The sequence below is a fragment of the Triticum dicoccoides genome, chromosome 7B (genome assembly GCF_002162155.2).
Source record: "Triticum dicoccoides isolate Atlit2015 ecotype Zavitan chromosome 7B, WEW_v2.0, whole genome shotgun sequence".
Taxonomy (NCBI): Eukaryota; Viridiplantae; Streptophyta; class Magnoliopsida; order Poales; family Poaceae; genus Triticum; species Triticum dicoccoides.
The window spans coordinates 620,335,387-620,345,416 of record NC_041393.1 but is presented as its reverse complement, the minus strand read 5'-3'; positions in this window follow the sequence as shown (position 1 = coordinate 620,345,416).

Here is a 10,030-nt window from a genome sequence, read left to right as displayed (position 1 = left end):
TATATAAACTCAACATCTCACATATAGCTACAAAACTCAACATCTCATAATTATCTACAAAACTAGGCATCTCATATATATCTAAAAAAAATAAACAATCTAGGTTTCACTAACAAGAATCATATACTACCGGATATGACTACACATCCTCCATCACAACACACAATCTTGGACAAACAAAGATCCAAACCAAGAAAATCAAAGGTTCCACCTAATCTTGGGCAAATCCCTAAAATTGGAACGAATTTACGGAGGAAAAGAAAGGGAACGAAGGAGTTTACATACTAGGAGGGATTGGAGATCGAATTCAGGCCTCAAAACTTCAGATCTGAGAGGGGGTGTGGGGGGATCCGAAGGGGGCGCCGCCGCCGCTCTCTCTACAGAGAGCAACTTCCTCAGAGGGGGAAGAACTGCCTGGGAGGGGCTGGCCCGATGCGGCCTAAGTCAACGTGCAGCGCCCAAGAGATAGGCGCTGCACTATACACATTGTGGCGCCCTAGCCTTAGGTGTTGCACTGCTGTCTGTGGGGCCACAAGAGGACCAGGGCTGCCACGCTGGCTGGATCTGCAACGCCGAAGGGAAGGGCGCTGCACTGTAGGGTGCGGCGCCTAGCTGTTGGACGCCACACGAAAGGGTCATCAGAGTGAAAAAATTTCGAGAGCAGGTCAGTTTGTGATTTGATTTCGCCCTCAGGTCAAATATGTGATTTCCGCAAGGTAAAACAGCAACAGCAGCGGGCCCATGTGGACACACAAAAGTAGCAGCCGTGGGAACGTGCATCACGTAAGGAACGAGCGTGGAGCCGCGGAATCAACCAGGACACACACAGGCACGTGGCGGCTGTGGGAGGCGGCTTCCGCCGGGATGAAATCAGCCGGATGATTACAAACGTTTTCCTTGAACGTTAGCAGCTCGTCCACGGGCATTGCACGCTGCCAGTCCATATTTAGAATTTTAAGCTAATTTACAATAGTCCTAATGTTGTCCTCGAAAAATAAACATTTTTTGGCGAATACTCAAAAAATAAAAACTTTTTATGGTCTCATCATGTAATCACTAGAATATGTGGTTAAAAATTCAATGTATTACACAAAAATTATGACATATGTTTTTTAATAAAATTATGATATATGTTGTTTACAAACCTATTCAATATAATTATGAAGTTAGTTGCGGGGGCGTCACTAGTACACACTGTACATTAGCAACGTGTGAGTGAGGCTAAACATGCTACTCTTTGCACTGTATATAGGTTGTGCACCGGCGGTACAATGCAACCCATACTACATATCATCCTCACTGGGTGGTAATAAGAGCATTTCTAACTGATCCCTAAAAAATAGGGGAGAATCTCCGGCCAAGTAAACTTTAGTGGAGTATTTATACTCCAATAAATTTGGGTCGTGCTAACTGCCACACGTGTGGCAGGAAGGAAGACGCACCACACGTCTCTAATGTAAACAGATTACCACGTCATCGCATGCATGCATGCAGGAATCTTTTTGGATTTTCAGTTTTTAAAATGTTTTATCTCTTAAACGAAAAATCCGATTGAAAATCCGTTTTCATCATTAAATCCCTCGCGATGAGATCTTCGAAACTAGATCCCATGTTGATATGTTTTGATGAAAAAAAAATTGAATTAAAAGTTGTCATGTCTATTGCATATGAATTGCCATGATGTTTACACTGAAGTTGCCATGATATGTTTCAGCTATTTTCTTCTATATTTAAAAGTAAATTTTGACATTTATAAAATGGGGACTTAAAAAACTAGACTTGCCATGAACCATAAACTAAAATTGCCATGATACATGCACGTAAAAGTGCCATGGTTCATACAAAAAATAATTTTCACGGTCAAAGTACTGGACTTGCCATCATCACAATACTAAAATTGCCATGACCTACAAACTAAAATTGCCACATGGCAACTTTAGTTTAAGCCCTATGGCAACTGCAGTGTAAACATCGTGGCAACTTCTGACAAAAAAAAAATTCGTCGAAACATATCAACATGGGGTCTAGTTTTGAAGATCTCGTCGAGACGGATTTAATGGTGAAAACGGATTTTTAGTTCGCTTTTTTATTTAGGAGATACAACATTTTTAAGCCGAAAACCAAAAAAAATTCTGCTGATGTCATCTATTCATACGTGGCAAAATGAGTGGTGATGGAGGCGTGTGGGCGATGTGCAAACGCCCACACGTGTGAGCGTTAACATTTCCGATAAATTTTGGTCGGTTCTAACCGATCTCGTAAACTTAAGCGGACTAAAACATAAATTTGTACAAATTCAACCTAGTTTCGGCTGAAATTTGCATACATTTAAATATATAAGTTCAGCTTAAACTACACTAGAATAATCTTGGTCCATGTGGTAAGCAACCTAAAACAAACAATGTCAAGAATACTCAACTTCATCGGCCATAGTAAAGGTCGAGCCAATCTTTCCTTGACAGGCCACCGCCGGCGAGACGGGTCTGGGCCGATGTCGTCGTCGTCGCAGCCAAGGAAGATGCGCTGCCACTCCTTGACGTCGTACTCCTGCTTCCCCTCGCCGCCCTCCTTGTTGCCTTGCACCCCGTCGTCAGGGATGACGATGACCTCCCTACCATTGTCCGCGAATATCGCCTGCTCCGCCTCCACGAGCTCAGGGTGCTGGCGACAGAGGTCCGCCATGTACGCATCATCGGCGGCCTCCTCAGCAAGGCACTCCCTCGCCTCTCGATCCTCCCGAGCCATCGCCGCACTCACCACACCCGGCGGCGGCGGGACGAGGTCAATAGGCACCATCCCAAACGGGAAGTTGAGCCTGCGGCGGAGCCGTGGAACCGGACATGCCACAACTCGTATTCGAGCATCGCGTGCTCCGTCGTGTAGAACGACCCGATCCACTTCCTCGTGTGGGTGTCCCGATCGGTGATCTCCGCCACCCATGTCACCCATGCTCGCTGCCGGACGCTGATGTATGTCCTCTGTGGCTCCCGCGGTGGAGGGAGGTCCGGAAGTCGGTGAACTGGGTGTGGGCCGGCGCATTGGCCGTGCGGCGGTGGCTCGAGGGTGCGCTACTTGAAGACGAACCGGGGGCGTGGCGGCGCGGATCCGTAGTGGGGACCTCTAGCTACCGCGTCCGGCCAAGGAGAGGGGGCGGCGGGGAACAACAGGGGAGGCAGCGGCGACGGAGTGGAGGAAGGAAGACGGGAGGCAAAGAAGGGGAAGAGAGAGTGGGAATATTTTACTCAGCCGCCGAGCGATGGAGCAAATATAGGGAGAACCAGGGCGGCTAAGTATAACTTTTACTCCTCTAAGGCCTATTGGCGATCTGTTAGGCCTCGGTTAGAGGAGTAAAACCTAAATTTTACTCCTCTAACCGGTTATTGGGGATTGGTTAGAAATGCCGTGAGTTGTTACCCTAGCCCCATATGTGATGGTTCTGAGTAAGTACTTCTTCATGATGTGGTAATCGATCACCTCAAAAGCTATAACAGAATGTGAATATTGCACTATTATATGCTTGTTCATTGCACATTTCAAAAAGTGCAATTTTATTGCAAAGTTGTTTGCAAGTTTTGAAAGTTTTTTTCTTTCTTCTTAAAGGATTTCATTCTTTTTTAGAAATTTTCATTACTTTGATTTTGTTTTTTTTTTCATTCTTCTGAATGGGTAAAACCAATGCCACAAATTCATTCTTCCCTAGAAAACTTCATTTTTTGTTTTTATTTAACTTTTTGATTTTCTTTTAATTTTCATTTTCTTTTCTTTTGTAAACGTAATAATGATGTCACTAATCCATTACTTTTTAGAAAAGATATTTTTATGGAAATCTCACGAGTATATGCTTATTTTCCTAGTAATAATACATTTTTGATATATACGTATGTATATATTTATATATGTATTGTATGCATGTATAAAAATAAATATACATGTGTGAGATGGCAAATAAAAAAATTCGTTCCTCCTTATAATTTTTTTCATAAATTCATCTCCTATATGCTTATTCTTGTATATTGTACAAATGTTGTGTACATCGTCTGCAGTTATATTGTTATTCTGTGTATAAACTAATTCATTCTCCATTAGAAAAATCCTTTTTTTTTTGTTCATCAACGGCCGTTGTTTTGCATTGGCCCAAGAAGTCTTGTGAGCTTATGTTGCTTCTATATGAAAAAGGCTTAAGTTATGCTATAACACAGAAATTGACTGACCACAATTTTGATTGAGTCGATTGGTGACTAACCCATCCCATAAATTCAGGCGACTGCCCCGTAGCAAGTCCCATAATTACGAAGTTAATTGCAGATACAAATACTCGGACGCTACTAGTGTACACTGTACATTAGCAACATGTGGATGTGGCTGAACACTACTACTCTTAGCACTACATACTGAAAAAGGCATTCACGCCGCTTTATAAATAAAGCAAACCACCACAGCCACAAGGTATCGCAAAGGTCCACCCACACACACACACAAAGTCACACCACATAGAGTGCAGGGGGGTTCTGCTGAAGGCACAGCTCAACAAGCCCTGGAAACGAAAACAAAGGCGGATAACCCGCAAGAGCAGCTAAGAAGCTAATCCGGCTCCGGTGGTGGAGGAGGAAGCGACGGCGCCAAGTGGAGAGCCATCGAGCGGAGGTCGGCGATGACGATGTTGATGACGTCCCGGTCCTGGAGACGGCTAAGCGGCCGCCAGAGCTGCAAGTACCCACACATTTTGTAAACAACGTCAATGGCACGTCGAAGAGGAACTCGCTGGATGACAAGCTTATTACGCACGGTCCATAGCGTCCACGGAAGGACCCCAATGAGCAGCCACCTAATGTGGTGGCCCGAAGGGGAAGGGCCTGGACCTCAGTGAGGAGGTCGGGGAAGTTGGTGTTACACTAGTTGCCACCAATAACCTCACGGAGGCAGCCCCATAGGAACTGGGCTGAAACGCATGAGAAAAAGATGTGATTCGAGGTTTCCTCAGTCCCACATAGGGGGCAAATCCCATCACCCGGGCCATGCCGCTTCAACACCTCCACGCTGGAGGGGAGCCGGCTGCGGATCCATTGCCACAAGAAGATTCTGATCTTTAGGAGCATACAGATAGCCCAGACCATCTCAAGGACCGTCGGGCCAGGGAAGGGGGCAATGGCCTGATATAGGGATTTCATGGAGAACCGGCCCGAGGGTTCGAGGTGCCAGGACAGGCAGTCGTGGGGCTGCATCAAATTCGGCTCATGGAGAGCAACGGCGTCCAGAAGCTCATGCCAGGCGGCGACTTCCGGGGGCCCGAATGGCCGCCAGAACGCAAGACGCCCTAAGTCAATAAGGGTCATCTCAATGGAAATCCTAGGCTCCACCGCAATGGAGAAAAGATCTGGGAACCTAGCAGCGAAGGGGGCGTCTCCAGCCCAGCGGTCGTACCAAAACAGCATGGACGTCCTGGAGCCAACCGAAATGGAAGTCTCTATGCGGAGGACCGGGAGCAGCTGGATGATGGATTGCCAGAACTGGGACCCGCCCGATCTGTTGGAAATATGCCCTAGAGGCAATAATAAAAGTATTATTATATTTCAATGTTCATGATAAATGTCTTTTATTCATGCTATAACTGTATTATCCGGAAATCGTAATACACGTGTGAATACTTAGACCACAATATGTCCCTGGTGAGCCTCTAGTTGACTAGCTCGTTGTGATCAACAGATAGTCATGGTTTCCTGACTATGGACATTGGATGTCGTTGATAACGGGATCACATCATTAGGAGAATGATGTGATGGACAAGACCCAATCCTAAGCATGGCATAAAAGATCGTGTAGTTCGTTTTGCTAAGAGCTTTGCCAATGTCAAGTATCTCTTCCTTCGACCATGAGATCGTGTAACTCCCAGATACCGTAGGAGTGCCTTGGGTGTATCAAACGTCACAACGTAACTGGGTGACTATAAAGGTGCATTACAGGTATCTCCGAAAGTATCTGTTGGGTTGACACGGATCGAGACTGGGATTTGTCACTCCGTATGACGGAGAGGTATCTCTGGGCCCACTCGGTAATGCATCATCATAATGAGCTCAATGTGACCAAGGTGTTGGACACGGGACCATGCATTACGGTACGAGTAAAGTGACTTGCCGGTAACGAGACTGAACAAGGTATTGGGATACCGACGATCGAGTCTCGGGCAAGTAATGTACCGATTGACAAAGGGAATTGCATACAGGGTTTGATCGAATCCTCGACATCGTGGTTCATCCGATGACAACATCGAGGAGCATGTGGGAGCCATCATGGGTATCCAGATCCCTCTGTTGGTTATTGACCTGAGAGCGTCTCGGTCATGTCTGCATGTCTCCCGAACCCGTAGGGTCTACACACTTAAGGTTCGGTGACGCTAGGGTTATTAGGAAGACTAGTATGTGACTACCGAATGTTGTTCGGAGTCCCGGATGGGATCCTGGACGTCACGAGGAGCTCCGGAAGGGTCCGGAGGTAAAGATTTATATATGGGAAGTTGTCAAACGGGCACCGGGAAGTTTCGGGGTCATACCGGTATTGTACCGGGGCCACCGGAAGGGTTCCGGGGGTCCACCGGGAGGGGCCACCCCTCCCGGGGGGCCACATGGGCTGCGTGGGGCAGGGAGCCAGCCCCTGGTGGGCTGGGCGCACCCCCTCCCTTGGGCCCTTGCGCCTAGGGTTGAGGGGGGAACCCTAGAGGGGGCGCCCCCTTGGCTTGAGGGGCAAGCCACCCTCTCCCCCTCTCCCCTTGGCCGCCGCACCCCCCTAGATGGGTTCTAGGGGGGCTGGCCCCCTTCTCCCTTCCCCCTATAAATAGAGGGGTGAGGGGAGGGCAGCCGCACCACCCTCCAAGGCGCAGCCCTCCCCTCCCCAACACCTCTCCTCCTCCGTTGTGTGCTTGGCGAAGCCCTGTCGGAGTACTACCTCTCCACCATCACCACGCCGTCGTGCTGCCGGTGGAGCTGTCTTCCTCAACCTCTCCTTCCCCCTTGCTGGATCAAGAAGGAGGAGACGTCTCCCGTCCCGTACGTGTGTTGAACGCGGAGGTGCTGTCCGTTCAGCACTTGGTCATCGGTGATTCGAATCACGTCGAGTACGACTCCATCATCACCTTGCAAGCTTCCGCACGCGATCTACAAGTGGTATGTAGATGCAAACTCTCTCCCTTGACTCGTTGCTTAGACGAACTCATAGATGGATCTTGGTGAAACCGTAGGAAAATTTTTAATTTTCTGCAACGTTCCCCAACAGTGGCATCATGAGCTAGGTCTATGCGTAGTTCTCTTTGCACGAGTAGAACACAATTTTGTTGTGGGCGTGGATTTTGTCATCTTACTTGCCTCTACTAGTCTTTTCTTGCTCAACTGTATTGTGGGATGAAGCGGCCTGGACCAACCTTACACGTACGCTTACGTGAGACCGGTTCCACCGACTGACATGCACTAGTTGCATAAGGTGGCTGGCGGGTGTCTGTCTCTCCCACTTTAGTTGGAGCGGAATCGATGAACAGGGCCCTTATGAAGGGTAAATAGAAGTTGACAAAATCACGTTGTGGTGATTCGTAGGTAAGAAAACGTTCTTGCTAGAACCCAATTGCAGCCACGTAAAAGATGCAACAACAATTAGAGGACGTCTAACTTGTTTTTGCAGCGATTGATCATGTGATGTGATATGGCCAGAAGTTGTGATGAATGATGAATTGTGATGTATGAGATCATGTTCTTTGTAATAGGATTCACGACTTGCATGTCGATGAGTATGACAACCGGCAGGAGCCATAGGAGTTGTCTTTATTTTTTGTATGACCTGCGTGTCATTGAATAACACCATGTAAACTACTTTACTTTATTGCTAAACGTTAGTCATAGAAGTAGAAGTAGTCGTTGGCGTGACAACTTCATGAAGACACGATGATGGAGATCATGATGATGGAGATCATGGTGTCAAGCCGGTGACAAGATGATCATGGAGCCCCGAAGATGAAGATCAATGGAGCTATATGATATTGGCCATATCATGTCACAACTATATAATTGCATGTGATGTTTATTATGTTTATGCATCTTGTTTACTTAGGACGACGGTAGTAAATAAGATGATCCCTTACAAAAATTTCAAGAAGTGTTCTCCCCTAACCGTGCATCGTTGCTACAGTTCGTCGCTTCTAAGCACCACGTGATGATCGGGTGTGATGGATTCTTACGTTCACATACAACGGGTGTAAGGCAGTTTTACACAGCGAAAACACTTAGGGTTAACTTGATGAGCCTAGCATGTGCAGACATGGCCTCGTAACACGGAGACCGAAAGGTCGAACACGAATCGTATGGAAGATACGATCAACATGAGAATGTTCACCGACGATGACTAGTCCGTCTCACGTGATGATCGGACATGGGCTAGTCGACTCGGATCGTGTAAAACTTAGATGACTAGAGGGATGTCTAATCTAAGTGGTAGTTCATAATTTGATTAGAACTTAATTATCATGAACTTAGTCTAAAACCTTTGCAAATATGTCTTGTAGATCAAATGGCCAACGCTCATGTCAACATGAACTTCAACGCGTTCCTAGAGAAAACCAAGCTGAAAGATGATGGCAGCAACTATACGGACTGGGTCCGGAACCTGAGGATCATCCTCATAGCTGCCAGGAAACAATATGTCCTAGAAGGACCGCTAGGTGACGCTCCCGTCCCAGAGAACCAAGACATTATGAATGCTTGGCAGTCTCGCGCTGATGATTACTCCCTCGTTCAGTGCGACATGCTTTACAGCTTAGAACCAGGGCTCCAAAAGCGTTTTGAGCACCACGGAGCATATGAGATGTTCGAAGAGCTGAAACTAGTTTTTCAAGCTCATGCCCGGGTCGAGAGATATGATGTCTCCGACAAGTTCTACAGTTGTAAGATGGAGGAAAACAGTTCTGTCAGTGAGCACATCCTGAAGATGTCTGGGTTGCACAACCGTATGACCCAGCTGAACATTAACCTCCCAGATGAGGCGGTCATTGACAGAATCCTCCAGTCGCTCCCACCAAGCTACAAGAGCTTTGTGATGAACTACAACATGCAGGGGATGGAAAAGACCATTCCTGAAGTGTTCTCGATGCTGAAGTCAGCAGAGGCTGGAATCAAGAAAGAAAATCAAGTGTTGATGGTCAATAAGACCACTAAGTTCAAGAAGGGCAAGGGTAAGAAGAACTTCAAGAAGGACGGCAAGGAAGTTGCCGCGCCTGGTAAACCAGTTACCGGGAAGAAGTCAAAGAATGGACCCAAGCCTGAGACTGAGTGCTTTTATTGCAAGGGGAAGGGTCACTAGAAGCGGAACTGCCCCAAATACTTAGCGGATAAGAAGGCCGGCAACACCAAAGGTATATTTGATATACATGTGATTGATGTGTACCTTACCAGTACTCGTAGTAACTCCTGGGTATTTGATACCGGTGCCGTTGCTCATATTTGTAACTCACAGCAGGAGCTGCGGAATAAACGGAGACTGGCGAAGGACGAGGTGACGATGCGCGTCGGGAATGGTTCCAGAGTCGATGTGATCGCCGTCGGCACGCTGCCTCTACATTTACCTACGGGATTAGTTTTGAACCTTAATAATTGTTATTTAGTGCCAAGTTTGAGCATGAACATTGTATCGGGATCTCGTTTAATACGAGATGGCTACTCATTTAAGTCTGAGAATAATGGTTGTTCGATTTATATGAGAGATATGTTTTATGGTCATGCTCCGATGGTCAATGGTTTATTCTTAATGAATCTCGAGCGTAATATTACACATGTTCATAGTGTAGATGCCAAAAGATTTAAAGTTGATAACGATAGTCCCACATACTTATGGCACTGCCGCCTTGGTCACATTGGTGTCAAGCGCATGAAGAAGCTCCATGCCGATGGACTTTTAGAATCTCTTGATTATGAATCGTTTGACACGTGCGAACCATGCCTCTTGGGCAAAATGACCAAGACTCCGTTCTCCGGAACAAAGGAGCGAGCAACTAACT